Below are 17,787 nucleotides of genomic sequence, written 5' to 3'. Positions count from 1 at the left end.
TTCCTGGTGGCTCAGTGGTAAAGAATCCACCGGCCATTGCAGGAGATATGGGTTCAATCCCTGTTCTGGGAAGATCCCACATGGCTCAGAGCAACTAAGTCTGTGCACCATAACTATGGTGCCTCTGCCCAACAGCCCGGGAGCCACAACTACTGAAGCCTGCATGCCTTATAATGCATGCTCCACAACAAGCCACTGCAATGAGAAGCCTGCGCACAGCATCTAGAGGGTAGCTCCCGCTCATCACAGCTAGAGAAAAACCCGCGCAGCAACAAAGACCCGGCACAGTCAAAAATAAATAAATACATTGGAAAAAAAAAGTAATGTGAGATGATTATAAAGGAGCCCTCACCTACATTGGGAGGGAGAGGGGGGAAGGAGCTAGAGCTGCTTTTCTGAGGATGAAGCTTTGAGCTGGCATCTGAAGAACAGGTAGCAATTAACTGGCTGAAAGACGGGAAAGTGGTCCAGGCCCAGGAAGGAGAATTTGCCAAGACCCTCAGGAGGCAAGGCGTATTATTTCTCTTTTCTTTTCCTAACTCTGAGTTACCTCTTATAATTATCCCCAACAAAGGAGCGTGGAGGTGGGGGACAGGAGGTGGGGGGGGGGGGAACTGCATCTATAAGAATTGAAATTCTTGCTGCTGAACAAAAGTTATCCAGAAGTAAGTTCAGGATGAAACTTAGTGGCTCAGTCATGTCCGACTCTTTGTGACCCCATGGACTATAGCCTGCCAGGCTCCTCTGTCCACGGGATTCCCTAGGTGAAAATACTGGAGTGGGTAGTTATTCCCTTCTCCAGGGGATCTTTCTGACCCAGGGATAGAACCCAGGTCTCCTGCATTGCAGGCAGATTCTTTACCAGTGGGTTTAATGTCTGAGGATGTAGGACTTGGGGAGGTGTGATCCTGACTACCAACTATACCCTGGTATGCTTTCCTTTTTTCTTTTTGCACAAGAGCTATGCCCCTGCCCACTGGATCTATTGTTTTAGAAGGGCACAGACCTCCCACAGACTACAGTTCCCAGCTTCCTTTGCAGCCATGGGGTGTCCACCTAAGTTCCAATGGGATTTCAGTGGAAATAAAAGTTGCTTCCTTTAAGGGAGATTGCTTGTTTTCCCTCCCCATGGCCACATTCTTAACCAGTGGACCATGAGGGAAGTAAGGTCTATCATGCTCTCTTCTGATAGAGAAAGTTCCTGGGTCACTGGGAAGGTTCTGGTGCAGAGTCACACCCCAGGTCAGGACTGTTCCATGTGACAGAAGTTCACTGTAATATTGCATTTGGGGGTTTCCTTAAGTTAGCCTGTCCCTTAATTAACAGAGAAGTAGTTGTCTTATTTAATCATTTGGTCTTCATAATGCCAACCATGATGGAAAAGATGAAGAAATTTGGTTATCTAAAAGTTTTATAGGTTAGCAAACACAAGTCAAATCAAATGCCAAATGCCAAAACTGGAAAACAGTATTTGCAACACAGGATAGATGAAAGACTAACATCACATACTTTTTTTTTTGGCTGCGCCTCTTGACTTGCAGGATCTTTGTTCCCTGACTAGGGACTGAACCTAGGCCCTGGCAGTGAAAGTGACAAGTCCTAACGGCTGGACTGCCAGGGGATTTCCACATACATTTTATTAACTATGTATCAGGCACTGTGCTGAGTGCTTTATAAGGACTGTCCTGATTAAGACTAACTATAGGGACTTCCCTGGTGGCTCGGTGGCTGACTCCATGCTCCCAACTCAGGGGACCCACGTTCAACCCCTGGTCAGGGAACTAGATCTCACAGGCTGCAACAAAGATGAAAGTGCCACAACTAACCCAGTGCACCCAAATAAATAAATATTAAAAAAAAAATTACTGACTATAACCCTGTATAAAGGTGCAATACAACACAGTGATTAATCACGGACTCCAAATTCATCACCGACTTGCTGTGTGGCTTTGGGGAAGTGACCTAAAATGGGGATAATAATAGTACCTTCTTCCTAGGGTTTATGAAAATTAGATGCTACAGCATTGCTACGAACAGTGGGGCAGGCAGGTGGTGCCCTGTATAAGGACAAACTATTAAGGCAATAATTAGGTCTGATACCCAGTGCCTGCTCTCCAAGTCAGGTGCCTTAGTGCAGGGTGATGCCAGCCTGAGAAAGCAGTGCCTTTTTCTAATTTTCACAAAGATGCCTTATGGACTAGTGGCCCTGAAATGAGATGCTAGGAAATGCTCCCTGGGAAGACCAACCAATCAGCAGGGGAGCAGGAGCTGCTCAGGACAAGTTAACAATTGTCACTAACATTGTTCTCATTCTCCTGATGAGAAATCAGGCTTAGAGAGGCTAAGTGATTTCTCTACCACAGAATTCAGACATTCATATAGATGCATAACAAAAAGACAAAAAATCCAACAAAAATATGTAAAGGACACCCTTCACAGAAAAAAAGAACACGCATGCGAAAAGACATACAAAATTACTCATAGTTAAAGAACTGAAATTTGGACTTCCCTGGTGGTACAGTGGATAAGAATCTGCCTGCCAATGGAGGGGACACAGGTTTGATCCCTGGTCTGGGAAGATTCCACATGCCTGAGAGCTACTAAAGCCTGTGTGCCAGCCACAACTACTGAGCCCCTAGTGCTGCAACTACTGAAGACGGGGCACCTAGAGCCTATCCTCCACAACAAGAGAAGCCACTGCAATGAGAAGTCCGAGAACTGCAATAAAGACTAGCCATCGTTCACTGCAACTAGAGAAAGCCCGCATGTAGCAATGAAGACCCACCCAGCAAGACCAGAAATAAATGAATAAAATAAAGAAGTGAAAGTTGAAACAGTAAGCAAGACATTTTTCATCTATTAGATTAGTAAACATGGGTTACATTCAGTCTTGAACAAAACTGTGAGGAAACAGTCTCTCGCAGTGTTGATGGGCCTGTAAGTTATCCTGGGAGGCTTCTTCCTACCCTGAGTTTCATAACTAATCATTGAATTCCAACGCCTTAAATACTCAGGGCTTCTGATCTAGGATAATGGTCAGTTGATCCTGGACACGGGCAAGCTTTTGCTGGTCAGTGGCTCATCACTACAAGGTTTTCTCCGAGGTTTTCATATTTAAGTTTAGATACTGTGCTGTGCCTAGTTGTTCAGTCATGTCTGACTCTTTGCAACCCCAGGGACTGCAGCCTGTCAGGCTCCTCTGTCCATGGGGATTCTGCAGGCAAGAATACTGGAGTGGGTTGCCATGCCCTCCTCCAAGAAGTTTAGATACTAAGAAATTTTTATTGTTTCAGAGCTTAAAAAGAAGAATGCTTCAGGACTTCTCCAGTGGTTCAGTGGCTAAGACTGCTCAATTCCAAGGCAGGGGGCCCAGGTTTGATCCCTGGTCAGGGAACTAGATCCCATATGCCACAACTAGAGATCCTGTAAGCTGCAATGAAGATCAAAGATCCTGAATGCCAAAACTAAGACCTGGCAAAGCCAAATAGATAACTATTAAAAAAAAGTACAGAGATTCAAATTTAAGTTTCCTTTTTTTTTTTTTTTAAAAAAGAGTGCTTCATTTTACACTTTGTATTGAATTTATCTTGGCTTTGGGTCAATAAGATGTAAACTTCTGAAATAATTGCCTTTGAAAAGGCAACAAAATGGGAATCCCCTGGTGGTCCAGTGGTTAGAAGTCCCTACATCTCCACTGGAGGAGATGTGGGTTCAATCCCTGGCCTGGGAACTAAGATGAGATGGTGGCTATGCTCAGCCGCTTCAAGTCGTGTCCGACTGTCTGTGACCCCATGGATTGTAGCCCGACAGGCTCCTCTGTCCATAGGATTCTCCAGGCAAGAATACTGGAGTGGGTTGTCATTTCCTATTCCAGGGGATCTTCTCAACCCAGGGATTGAACCAGTGTCTCTCATGTCTCTTGCATTGGCAGGTGGGTTCTTTACCACTAGCACCACCTGGGAAGCCCAAGATGGTGGAGGGGGAGGCAACAAAACAAAAATGTTAACATGAGTGTTTACAATTGTCCTGTATAAATTATTCCTCCTCTTGCCTCTTGACAGAGACTATACAACATCGTTTAATCTTTTATTGAAGACTCAGTGCCATCATTACTGAAAATCAATGACTCTGTCTTCTCAGAACTCAACATCAAACTGTTTTATATTTACCTACAGGCCCAAATAAATTAAGGGGAATATTCAATACATGATGTTGGGACATCCAAGTGGCCTTCCGGAAAAAATAGTTGGATCCTTACCTCTCATCTGTATCAAATCTTTGAATATAAAAAATGGAACTATAAATAAACTAGAAGAAAACATTATTTTATAATCTCAGAATAGGGAAGAACTGACAGCTATGACATGAAATTCAGAAGCCCTTAAAAAAGATAATGATATTTGATGATATAAAAATGACACCTGAATGGTAAAAGACAAAACAAAAACCCAAAAAAATCACTGAAACAAAGTCAAAAGACAATATGAGAAAAAATATTGTAACTCATATCATAGACAAGGGGCTCAGTATCCCCAAAACAAATGGAGTACTTAGAAATCGATAAGAAGTTATTAATATCTTAGAGCAAAGTATTATCACAACTCCCACAGATTCAACCTAATCACTTCCCTTTTTTTGCTTGTTTTTCCTTAGCCAGGGGTAACTTGAGGGCAGAAACTATTTCTTATGCCTTGTCCAGAACCTGGCACATCTTTATCACTTCATTAGGGTTTTGTTTTCCCCCTAAATTAAAAAGTTTCATAAGTTATATACTGCATTTGCAACCATTTGGCCAGATACTGTCTCCCCTAATAAAGTGAAAGCGAAAATGAAGTTCTCTCAGTCATGTCCAACTCTTTGTGACCCCATGGACTATATAGTCCATGGAATTCTCTAGGCCAGAATACTAGAATGGGTAGCCTTTCCTTTCTCCAATGGATCTTCCCCCCAACCCAGAGATTGAACCCAGGTCTCCCGCATTAAGATTGGTCCAAATAATGCTCTACAAGGGGGAAACCTCATATTTTAATTTTTCTAAGGGACTTCCCTGGTGGTCCACTGGCTAAGACTCCATGCGCCCAATGCAGGGGACTCTAGTCAGGGAACTAGATCCCACATGCCACAACTAAGATCCAACACAGCCAAATAAAGAAACAATATTAAAAAAATTTATCCAGCAGAGAAGTGTCCATTGATCTTTACTTTGTGTTTCTGAGCTGTGTCTTATCCATGAATGAAGGCAGTGCACTTCATTCCCAGGTTTATAAATTCAGAAAATAAAAAAATAGGCAATGATAAAAACTACCACTTATTGACTGCTTAGTATTTTACACAATCCTTGGAATGATTCTATTTTAAAAAATAATTTATGTATTTATTTATTTTTGGTTGCACTGGGTCTTGGCTGCTGCACACAGGCTTTCTCTAGTTTCAGCTAGTAGGGGCTACTTTTCATTTTGGTGCATGGACTTCTCATTGCAGTGGCTTCTCTTCTTGCAGAGCACAGTCTCTCTTCTCTCACTGTGGAGTGTCTGGTCTTGCGAACTGGCAGCATTCGGACTCAGTAGTTGTGGTTTGTGGGCCCTAGAGCACATAGGCTTCAATAGTTGTGGCACATGGGCTTCGTTATTCCACAGCATGTGGAATCTTCCCCGACCCTGGACCCAACCTGTGTCCCCTGCATTGGCAGGCAGATTCTTATCCACTGGACCACTAGGGAAGTCCTTGGAATGATTTTAGTATTGTCATCTACATCTTATACCTGGGAAAATCAAGATTCAGAGCTTCAAGTAGTTCTTTAACTGATGATACCACTCTCTAAGCTTAATAAGCTGCTAAGTTGACACCAGAACTGAGTCTCTCAGGCTACAGAAACCAGAGAGATGAAACATTCTGCTCTGTCACCAAAAAAGCTTCTGAGGCCCTTTATCAGAGGTTCATGAGAGGCTCTGCCTTAGAGGGGCAGATGCAGCTAGCATCCCACAATGACCTGTGCCCTCTGTATTCAGGTTCACTCCATTCTCACCTCTCAACTCTATCTGGGAGGTTTCCTTTCCTTCTAAGACCACCTCTTTTTTCCCCCAAATTTATGTAGAAATAGACCCATAGACACAGAAAACAAACTTACAATTACCAAAGGGGAAGGTGAGGAGGGATAAACTAAGAGTTTGGGATTAAAAATATACACACGGTAGAGCGATTATCTACTAGGATTGGTATGAAGGGTTGCAGTGGGGAAAAGAATGGGAAATCAGTTACTAGGCTAAGGTATTTGTGCAGGAAGTGGCAGGAAGTGCGGGAATGTAAAGGGCCAGTCATTAACATTTCAGGTGTTCGGTCGTAGGTACTCAATTTTGCCTCATAGCGACTTCACTTCCGAGTTATAAAAGCAGTCCATGGGCTGAACCCCTGCTTGAGAGGTATTTTCTTGAGGCAGAGTGAACAATGGGGAGTAATCCTCCAATATAGACAGTTTTTTAAAGCGAGAGTGGGCACTATTAACTACACTGGGAGAATGAAGAAGTGAAGTCGCTTCAGTCTTGTCCAACTCTTTGCGACCCCATGGACTGTAGCCTGCCAGGCTCCTCTGTCCATGGGATTTTCCAGGCAAGAATACTGGGGTGGGTTGCCATTCTCCAGGGAATCTTCCTGACTCAGGGATAGAACCTGGTTCTCCCGCATTGCGGGCAGACTCTTTACCTTCTGAGCCGCCAGGGAATTAAAAAAAATATATATATATATACACACTACTATATATTCCTGGCAGCTCAGATGGTAAAGAATCTGCCTGCAATGCAGGAGACCCAGGTTCGATCACTGGGTTGGAAAGATCTCCTGGAGGAGAGTATGGCAACCCACTCCAGTATTCTTGTTTGGAGAATCCCATGGACAGAGGAGCCTGGTGGGCTATGACGGTCCATAGGGTCGTAAAGAGTTGATCACGACTGAAGCAATTTAGCACTCATATATAAAACAGATGACCAATAAAGACCTGCTATATATATATATATATATATAGCTCAGAGACCTATACTCAATATCTTGTAATAATCTATAATGGAAAAAGAGTCTAAAAACAAAGAGATACATTAATATGTGTGTATATAGATATAACTGAATCACTTTGCTATACATCTGAAACTAACATGACATTGTAAATCAACTATATTCAATAAATTTTTTTAAAACCACTATATATATATATATATATATAGATAGATAGATAAACACATTCATATGAAGTGCTCCTGATTACCTGATTATTTCCATATCTTGCATCCCTACCCTCTGCCTCTGCTTCCCCACTTCTGAGGAATGATATAGGCACATGCTTGCTGGTTGTGGCTCTTCATGTCATCTCCAAATGGAGATCAGGTCAAGGACTCCTATAATTTGAAAAATAATTTGATTGATTCTGATGATTCTCTCTGATCTCCCCAACTTGAGAATCATTGCTTTATCACTTAAGTGTATCTATAAAGGAATGTTTGGGACTTCCCTGGTGGTCCAGTGATTAAGACTTTGAGCTTCCACCACAGAAGGCACAGGGTTCAGTCCCTGGTCGAGGAACTAAGATCTCACATGCTGTGTGGTGCGGCCAAAATGTTCGTTTTTTTTCTTAATTTAAAAATATAAAGGAATGTTTGCCCTCATTTTTTAAAGTATTGAATAGGTGATTATGTCCCCAAATTCCAGTGTGAGGATCAATAGGGGTGGGGGTTAAGAAGTGTAAAGCCTGCAGGCATCCTATTATAGAAACTCAGTCTCCATGAGGTGGAGCCAAGGAATCTCCATTTAACATGCTTCCAGGGTGACTCTGCCACAGGACAAAGAAACACTGGATGGGAAAAGGTCAGCACAGCTTCTCCAATTTCAGCCCCAGGTGAGTGGATCTAGAGTCAAGAGGAAGCCAAAGGATCAAGGTAGTCACCAACACTTTCATCATCATCATCATGCTCCCAAACCATTCACAGAGTGCCTATTACATGAAAGGCAACTGTTGTTCAGATGCTAAGTTGTGTCTGACTCTTTGTGACACCATGGACTGCAGCATGCCAGGCTCCCCTGTCCTCCACTGTCTCAAGAGTTTGCTCAAATTCATATCCATTGAGTCAGTGATGCTATCTAACCATCTCATCCTCTGCTATCCCCTTCTCCTCATGCCCTCAATCTTTCCCAGGAATAGGGTCTTTTCCAATGAGTTGGCTCTTTGTATCAGGTGGCTAAAGTATTGGAACTTCAGCTTTAAAATCAGTCCTTCCAATTAATATACACGGTTGATTTCCTTTAGGATTGACTCATTTCAGTTCAGTTATCAGTTCAGTTGCTCAGTCGTGTCTGACTCTTTGCGACCCCATGAACCACAGCACACCAGGCCTCCCTGTCCATCACCAACTGCTAGAGTCTACCCAAACCCATGTCCATTGAGTTGGCGATGCTATCCAACCATCTCATCCTCTGTCGCCCCCTTCTCCTCCTGCCCCCAATCCCTCTCAGCATCAGGGTCTTTTCAAATGAGTCAGCTCTTCACATCAGGTAGCCAAGTATTGGAGTTTCAGGTTCAGCATCAGTCCTTTCAGTGAACACCCAAGACTGATCTCCTTTAGGATGGACTGGTTGGATCTCCTTGCAGTCCAAGGGACTCCCAAGAGTCTTCTCCAACACCACAATTCAAAAGCATCAATTCTTTGGCGCTCAGCTTTCTTTATAGTCCAACTCTCACATCCATACATGACTACTGGAAAAACCATAGCCTTGACTAGACAGACCTTTGTTGACAAAGTAATGTCTCTGATTTTTAATATGCTGCCTAGGTTGGTCATAACTTTCCTTCCAAGGAGTAAGCGTCTTCTAATTTCATGGCTGCAATCACAATCTGCAGTGATTTTGGAGCTCCCAAAAATAAACTCAGCCACTGTTTCCCCATCTATTTGCCATGAAGTGATGGGACCAGATGCCATGATCTTAGTTTTCTGAATGTTGAGCTTTAAGCCAACTTTTTCACTCTCCTCTTGCACCTTCATCAAGAGGCTCTTTATTTCTTCTTCACTTTCTGCCATAAGGGTGGTGTCATCTGCATATCTGAGGTTATTGATATTTCTCCCAGAAATCTTGATTCCAGCTTGCTCTTCCTCCAGCCCAGCATTTCTCATGATGTACTCTGCATATAAGTTAAATAAGCAGGGTGACAATATACAGCCTTGACGTACTCCTTTTCCTATTTGGAACCAGTCTGTTGTTCCATGTCGAGTTCTAACTGTTGCTTGCAGGTCAGGTGGTCTGGTATTCCCATCTCCTTCAGAATTTCACTCATTTCATATCCATGCAATCCCAGGGACTCTCAAGGGTCTTCTCCAGCACTACAATGTGAAAGCATCAATTCTTCAGTCTGAGACTTCTTTATGGCAATTACCAATCTCAAAAGGTACAAGCAAAGCAAAGGGCCCTAGGATAGAAAGACTATGGGAATTGTAATTAGAAGAGTGAATCTGGGTTCAACTGGAGGTTGGTTAAGAAGAGGTGCAGTAAGTCAGTAAAATATATCTGATCCAAAGGTTTTATACATAATGGAATCTAGCAAACTGAGGAAGCTACTGATATTACAAAACCAGCTCAGACACAGGCTGAATTAAGGCCATGGTTACATCTTGACCTGTCTACTCATACATCTAAAGAAAAGAACTGGGTTTTACATTTATTGACCAGGGACTTCCCTGGTGGTCCAGGGTAAAGAATCTGCCCTTTCACCACAGAGGGCATGGGTTCGATCCCTGGCTGCTCGGGAAGATCCTGCATGCCGCACAGTGCAGCCAAAAATAAATAAAATAAGATGAATATACTTAAATTTATTGACCAGTTCACGGCAAACCATGATAAAGCTTGGGAACGATGCATTGGGAAAAGCTTGGAGGGTTCTAGGACTGTGGCTGGTTAACAAGTGAATGGACTCCCTTCAGGTTGTCTCCTCAAACTCCCAAAACTATTCATCTTGTGTACACTGGGGAACTCTCAGCCATAGGAAATAGGCAGGAAGATTCCAGGAGGCAAATAAAATTGTCAAATATATTAGGCACAGGCTCCCCTGGTGCCTGCCTGCAGTAAAGAATCTGCCTGCAGTGCGGGAGACCTGGGTTTGATCCCTGAGTTGGGACTGGAGAAAGGAATAGCTACTCACTCCAGCATTTTGGCCTGGATAAATCCATGGACAGAGGAGCCTGGTGGGCTACAGGCAATGGGGTTGCAAAAACTCAGATACAACTGAGCAACTTTGAATTTTCATTAGACATAGATCACTACAGTCTCAACCTTTTGAGACTGAAAGACACAGGCTGAAGCTCCATTCTTGTCTTTTCAAGATAGGAGAATTAAGTCTTTCTAGAAGAAAATTCTATCTTCATGGACATCATATGCATGATTGGGTGAGGACTTGCAAATTAGCCTATCTTTAGATAAGTTTTCCTCATTTGAAAGCCTAATTTATCCTTAAAGGACAAGCTTGTTTCAGAATTCCCAAACCAGATAAACTGACCTTGCGGATTATAAACTTGTAGTCTGGGTCCCCTGGGTCTCTTCATCATGTGGGTGGGAAAATTCTCATCATTTGAAGCTACATGGGAGCAGAAATTTATAGTTTATAAAGTTTGTCTGGAGCCAGAATCAGGGTCTATCATGCTCAATAAATATTTCTTGAATTCATAGATGAGCCTGTTTATAAACTTATCCAAAATACTTGCTGAAAGTATTTTGCAGGGATGAAGAAACATTTGTTGGTGTTGATAAAAAGGATTTTATAAGCATAATCCAACAGTGGTCAGAGCCCAAGAAATAATTTCTCTACTACTTTTTGGATTATGCCTTCACAAATTTGTAATAGATTCTAACAATTACTTCAGAAGCCTTCTTAAATCAAACATTTTTGAATATAAGTTAGCCAAACCTATCAAATGGGTCAATTAAATACCATTTTCCATTCCCATGCTAACACACGTAAGCTGTAATTCTTCATGCTGGTTAAAAAAAATTAAAAAAACCAGAATTTGTTTTATTAATGTAAAACAAGTGTGGTGTTTAATGTAGGGTGCTAGCATGCTTAGTTTTTGTCTGACTCTTTGCAACCCTTTGGACTGTAGCCAATGAGGTTCCTCTGTCCATGGGATTTTTCAGGCAAGAATACTGGAGTGGGTTGCCATTTCCTCCTCCAGGGGATCTTCCTGACTCAGGGATGGAACCTGAGTCTCCTGTGTCTCCTGCATTGCAGGCGTATTATTTACCTACTGAGCCATCAGGGAAGCCCTAATGATATATGCTGTTGCTGCTAAGTCACGTCAGTCATGTCTGACTCTGTGCGACTCCATAGACGGCAGCCCACCAGGCTCCCCCGTCCCTGGGATTCTCCAGGCAAGAACACTGGAGTGGGTTGTCATTTCCTTCTCCAATGCATGGAAGTGAAAAGTGAAAGTGAAGTCGCTCAGTCATGCCCAACTCTTAGCGACCCCATGGACTGCAGCCTACCAGGCTCCTTCATCCATGGGACTTTCCAGGCAAGAGTATGGGAGTGGGTTGCCATTGCCTTCTCCTACTAATATATAATTTTGTCTTAATCCTATTTATTTAATTGGAGGATTATTGCTTTACAATGTTGTGTTGGTTTCTGCCATGCAACAACATGAATCAGCCACAATCATAGATATATATATAGATATAAATAGATATCTTTCCTCTTGAACCTCCCTCACCTTAATTTTTTAAAGTTGAAGTATAATTTACAATGTCCCATTTATTTCACAGTGTTGTTCTTAATCTTGTTTTAAAAATAAACATCATTAAACTGAACATCACTTTGATACTAAACTGATCATAAGTCATGCTGTTCTTTTTACTGAGGAATTTATTTTCAGGTTTCAATCTTTGCTAATGGAATTAAGTTTATAGTTACTTATATTACATATTTCATGTTTTTATTTTTAATCTTTTTGAAATTTAACATTATTGAAGGTAACAATTTTTCCAGCAATATTAACAAACAAAATTAATTTAAATTGTGTACCTTTTATCTATGGCAGTGATATATAAATCATACAATCATAATAATCATATAATTATCATATGATCATATAATTAAGTATATATATGTATATACTTAGTAATAATGCTATATGATTTTCCTTCCAAATAATGGAATTTAGAAGTTGAATCAATTAAAAGAAAATATTAATAATTGGCATAAATGGGTTAGAATCCTGAAGAGGACATCAGAAGGGCTAGATTTAGTGGAAACACTGAGAGCAGAGCCAGTATGGAGTAGAGACCAGGCTGGCTAACAAGATGAGCTGCCTCTCCCGGCATCACCTACACCATGCTATGGAGTTTACACTTTATCCTAAGAGCAGTGGGAACCACTAAATAGTTAAAATCAGTGTCATGATGACATTTGCTCTTCTATTAATGTAAAATCATTATGGGGAAGAGAGAGGATTAGAAGTGACAAAAAGAGCCAGGGAGGTCAATTAGGAGCCAACTGCAAAAATCCAAGGGAGGGATGATGGTGGTCTGACTCTTGGTGTTGCCAGCAGGACAAAAAGAGTAAAGAACAGCCATGGCCTGACTTGGTCCTTGAGGTAGAAGAACCTCTGGTTCTTGGTTTAGACAACTGGGTCAATGGGGGGAAGGAGGTCTCATCACGGGAATATGGAGGAGAAGTGGATTTTAAGAGGATAATGATGAGATGCTTAGATATGTATTGAAGGTGACTTGTATGAAAATGAAGAGGAAATAAATATTCAGTAGGAGCTGGTGACTGGGCCGGGACCTCACATGAGTGAACTGGATGGGAGTTGCTGTTGTTGTTCACCTGCTAAGTTGTGTCTGACTCTTTGCGTCCCCATGGACTGCAGCACGCTGGGCCTCCCTGTCCCTCACAGGGAGTTACCAGCACTCAATCTTTCTTTTGCAATGGATAAAATCCTACCTGTGTGTGTTTGCTAGTGCTGCCAAAGTACTGGGTTGGCCAAAAACGTCATTTGGGTTCTTCCATATGATGGTACAGCAAAACCCAAATGAACTTTTTGGCCAACTCAATACAGACTGAGCGGTTTCAACCACAGAAATTTATTTCTTCATAGTTCTGGGTGTTAGATGTCTAAGACCAAAGTGTCAGGGGGCTTGGTCACTTCTGGGGGCTTCTATCCTGGGCTTAGATGACTGTCTTCTCCCTATGTTCCCATGGTCTTTCCTTTGCATGTGTGTCTGTGTCCTAATCTCTTCTCATAAAAAATTTAGTCATTTTGGATTAGGGCTTCCTTGTCCTAAGAACCTAATTCACCTTAATTACCTCCGTAATGACCTTTTCTCCAAATAGTCACATTCTGAGGTATAAGGAGGTAGAAAGTCAACATCGTGGTTTAGGGGGAATGCAATGCAGCCCATAATGTCACATCCTAACTTGTTAAATCAAAATGGAAATCTGTTGGCTAATGAAAACAGGAAGTTCAACAGGATGAAGGAAGATTCTGAATAAAGGGATTCAAATCTCGGATCCAGGACATGTCTTCATTCCTGTCATTCAGCTTTACGTGATGTCACTTGCAGCGTCATGGTACCAACGATGGTCATTTCAGGACCACATCCTCTGTACAGGAACCAAGACTTGTGAAGAAAGGAACTTTTTCCTGATAATCCAAAGAGAAATACTGAAGATGATCTTAAGTGACCTATCTTTTTTTTTTTTTTTTTAACTTTTTTTTTGGTATTAGAGTATAGCCGATTAACAATGTTGTGATGATTTCAGGGGAACAACGAAGGGACTCAGCCATACATATACATGTATCCATTCTCCTGCAAACTCCCCTCCCTTCCAGTGCCACAGAACATTGAGAAAAGTCCCATGTGCTATACAGTAGGTCCCTGCTGGCTATCCATTTTAAATATAGCAGTGTGTACATGCCCATCTCAAACTCCCTAATTATTCCTTCATTCCAACCTTCCCCCTGGCAACCATAAATTCATTCTCTGTGTCTGTGAGTTTGTTTCTGTTCTGTCAATTCATTTGTATCATTTCTTTTTAGATTCTCCATATAAGGGATGTCATATGATATTTCTCCTTCTCTGACTTAAGTGACCTATCTTAAATCATTCACCCACCTCAAACAAATCACTGGTGTAGGAAAAAGTAACTCTGGGCAAGGGCCAAGTCTGAGTCTCCAGATTTTCCCTGTCCAGTGGCCAATCCCACACAATTCTTACAAGTTGGCAAGTATAGCTCTTCTTTACAGAGCTATTAAGCAGGCAGTAACAACTGCAATGAACCATTACAAATAAAGCCACAGGAGTGGATATGGCAGCTCATGAAGAATGTGTGGGAGGAAAAGAAGAGGACTGAATTAGGAACCTGAGCGGGGAAAAAACAATATTCAAAGGATGAGATGAGAAATAGATAGACATCCTTTAGGAAAATGCAGAAGATAAAGGAAGAAAGACAGGACAGAGCGTTATCATAGATGCCAACAGAAGAGATAATTTTAACAAAGAAACCACCATTTGCAACACCTGGGGGTGAAAATTAATATCTTTAATCACAAAGAGCTCAGACACATCCATTTTTCAAAAAGGAGAAAAATGGCAAAAGGTCAGAATAGATAGTTCACAAAACGAAAAAATTAACATGACATGTGACTAGGTATTCATTCATCAAGGAAGACAAACTGAAACATTTGAGATATCCTTCTGTGCTTTTAAGATCAGTAAATAAAAAGACTTGAACACATCCAGCTTTAGCAAAAGGGAAGGAAAATAGGCATCCAAAATGAACCTGCTGGTGGTATAAACTGGGGCATCCTCTTGAAGAAACATTTGTCAGAATCAAATGTTTAAAGGTATGTACTCTTTGACCCAGAAAATCCCAGCTAGAAATTTACTTGTTGTGGTTGCTCAGTCGCTAAGTCCTGTCCCACACTTAGTGACCCCGTGGACTGCAGCACGCCAGGCTTCCCTGTCCTTTACTATCTCCTGGAGTTTGCTCAAACTCATCTTCATTGAGTCAATCATGCCATCCAACCATCTCATCTTCTGTCTATCCCTTCTCCTTATGCCCTCAGTCTCTGTCACCATCAGGTCTCTCTAATGAGTTGGCTCTTCATATCAGGTGGCCAAAGTATTGGAGCTTCAGTCCTTCCAATGAATATTCAGGATTCATTTCCTTTAGGATTCACTGGTTTGATCTCCTTGCAGTCCAAAGGACTTTCAAGAGTCTTCTCCAGCACCACAATTCAAAAGCATCAATTCTTCGGTGCTCAGTCTTCTTTATGGGCCAACTCTCACATCCGTACATGACTACTAGAAAAACCATAGCTTTGACTATAAGGATCTTTGTTAGCAAAGTAATGCCTCTGCTTTTAAGCCATTTTCATTAAAAGAGGTAGTTGTAATCTCCATCTAAAGTAGGTTAAATTCAAAATATTGCCTAACAAGTATGGAGGGATATCACCACATTAAAACAGACACAGGCTGTAGACCATTCTTACAAAACAATACTGGTGGGTCCTCACTGAACATCTCATGAAGGGGAACACCAGGAGGACAAAATGAGGCAGACATCTGGACACATGGGCTGCTTTGGAAAGTTCTCCAAAACATATTAATGGAAGTAGAAGGTGCAGAGCTATCTGAATGGCATGGACTCTGCTCTCAAGGCATGTATCTGTGCAGGTTAAGTACCTCCAAACATTTTCTGGAGGAAAGCATAAGAAACTGATAGGCGATAGGAGGCTGAAGGGGTGAGACTTCTATTTCCATTTTACATCATTTAGTGCTTTTTAACTTTTTAATTTGTTTAAGCAACAAACAATAATTGAGCATGCACCAGTGACAGGCACTGAACCAGCCACTGGGGAAATACTGGAGGAGACAATTAATGATGAGGCTTCCCTGGTGGCTCAGTTGGTAAAGAATCCCCAGGCAACACAGAAGACCCAGGTTCGATCTCTGGGTTGGGAGAAAGAAATGACAACTCACTCCAGTATTCTTGCCTGGAAAATCCCATAGACAAAGGAGTCTGGTGGGCTACAGTTCGTGGGGTCACAAAGAGTCAGAAATGACTGAGCGTCTGAGCATAGCATATATAATTATTGCCGAGGGCTCCCAGCCTGGGCTTCGTGGCTTGATCGCCTGGCTCTGAATCAGCTTTGAATCTTGGCTGCACACTTAGAAATTACTTAACTTCTCTCTCTGAGACTTCATCTGTAGAATGTGGACTGACAGTTCTTATCTCACAGAATTGCTGTAAGAAGTAAATGAGATAACGCATGTAAGATGCTTAGCACAATACCAGGCATTTAGTACATGTTTCCTTAATTGTAAGCACTCAAAAAAAGTGAGCCACAGAGTCACAGAGACACAGTCCCCAGCCTTAAATAACACTCAGTATAGAGAGTGACTGAACTGGAGAGGAGGAACTGGTTATTAGAAATGAGAGTCCAGAGAATTGGATGAGCCTACCAAGCCAATGCTGAAGCCATCCAGCAAGACAGGAGGGCTGGAGGGCATTTGTGCCCTGAGGAGGGAGGAGTTGGGGGGAAAGTAGCCTCAGGACACCATGGGAGGATCCCAGGGAGCCAGGATGCTTTCAGAGCACAGAGAGACACTATCAGGCACGTCTTCCTAGGAGAGCTGAAGACACTCTGGGAACAGGTCTGGAGCACAAGGAAGGGTCTGAGAAGTTAGCTGAGGAAGCTCAAGAATGGGGCTAATCAGCTAGAGCCAGAGGCCAGTGAAACATTCCAGAGGATTGGGGAGGGGAGAGTGAAGCACTGGGAAGAGGTGTAAGGTTCAAGCAGGCAGTGATGTATTAGTAACTTTGTTCAAAGGGTCTGTTGGATCAAATTATTTCTCTTATTCTTCTGGACTAAGTACACAGAACTTCGGTGGTATCCTCAGAGGCTTCAGCCCACAAGAATCCCAAGGAGTCATCCTTTTTGCTAGGCATCCTGTGCCTAATGTTCGCAGTGGGAAGAGTGCCATAAGCCAAGGGGGTAGGCTGGCCTATGGCCAGGTAGTCCCTGCTTCTGAGCCTCCCTGCACTTGACTTTTGCACCCCACCCCTGGTATCTGGGATTCCCAGGTGGCAGCGGTTGTAAAGAACCCTCCTGCCAATACAGGAGATGTAGGAGATGTGGGTTTGATCCTTGGATCGAGAAGATCCTGGAGGAGGAAATGACCACTCACTCCAGTATTCTTGCATGGAAAATTCCATAGACAGAGAAGCTAGCGGACTATGGTCCATGGGGTCACAAAGAGTCAGACCCAATGAGTGACTGAGCATACACAGACCCCTGTATTTGCAGCTCACTCCAGTCTTCTTTGACTCCTAGGTGGCTTAGTAGGGGGACCAGCTGGGGCAACTTGGCCAAGGTTAACATGAACAGCTTACAGGTAAATGTGTTCTTGGAAAAGAAAATAGATGCTAAGTTGGTGAAAAGCCTGCTCTCCGAGTGGAAAAGAGCTGCCTCAGTTTCCCATCAGCTCTTAGATTTAGTAAGTAGAGCCTAAATGTTTGTTAAATACTGATGGACAGCACCTCTGACTTCTGCTGCATCTGCAGTGATGGACTGGGAGGGGACGGAGGCTCTTCAGTGTGGTCCTCATTAATGACACTACCAGTTGCTATATGTGTGTTTGTATATATATATACACACACATATATATATAGTATATATATATATAGGAGTCACTCAGTGGTGTCCAACTCCTTGCAACCCCATGGACTATAGCCCATCATTCTCCTCTGTCCATGGG

Source organism: Cervus elaphus, chromosome 11, assembly GCF_910594005.1.
Source record: "Cervus elaphus chromosome 11, mCerEla1.1, whole genome shotgun sequence".
Taxonomy (NCBI): Eukaryota; Metazoa; Chordata; class Mammalia; order Artiodactyla; family Cervidae; genus Cervus; species Cervus elaphus.
Note: the sequence above shows the minus strand (reverse complement) of the source record.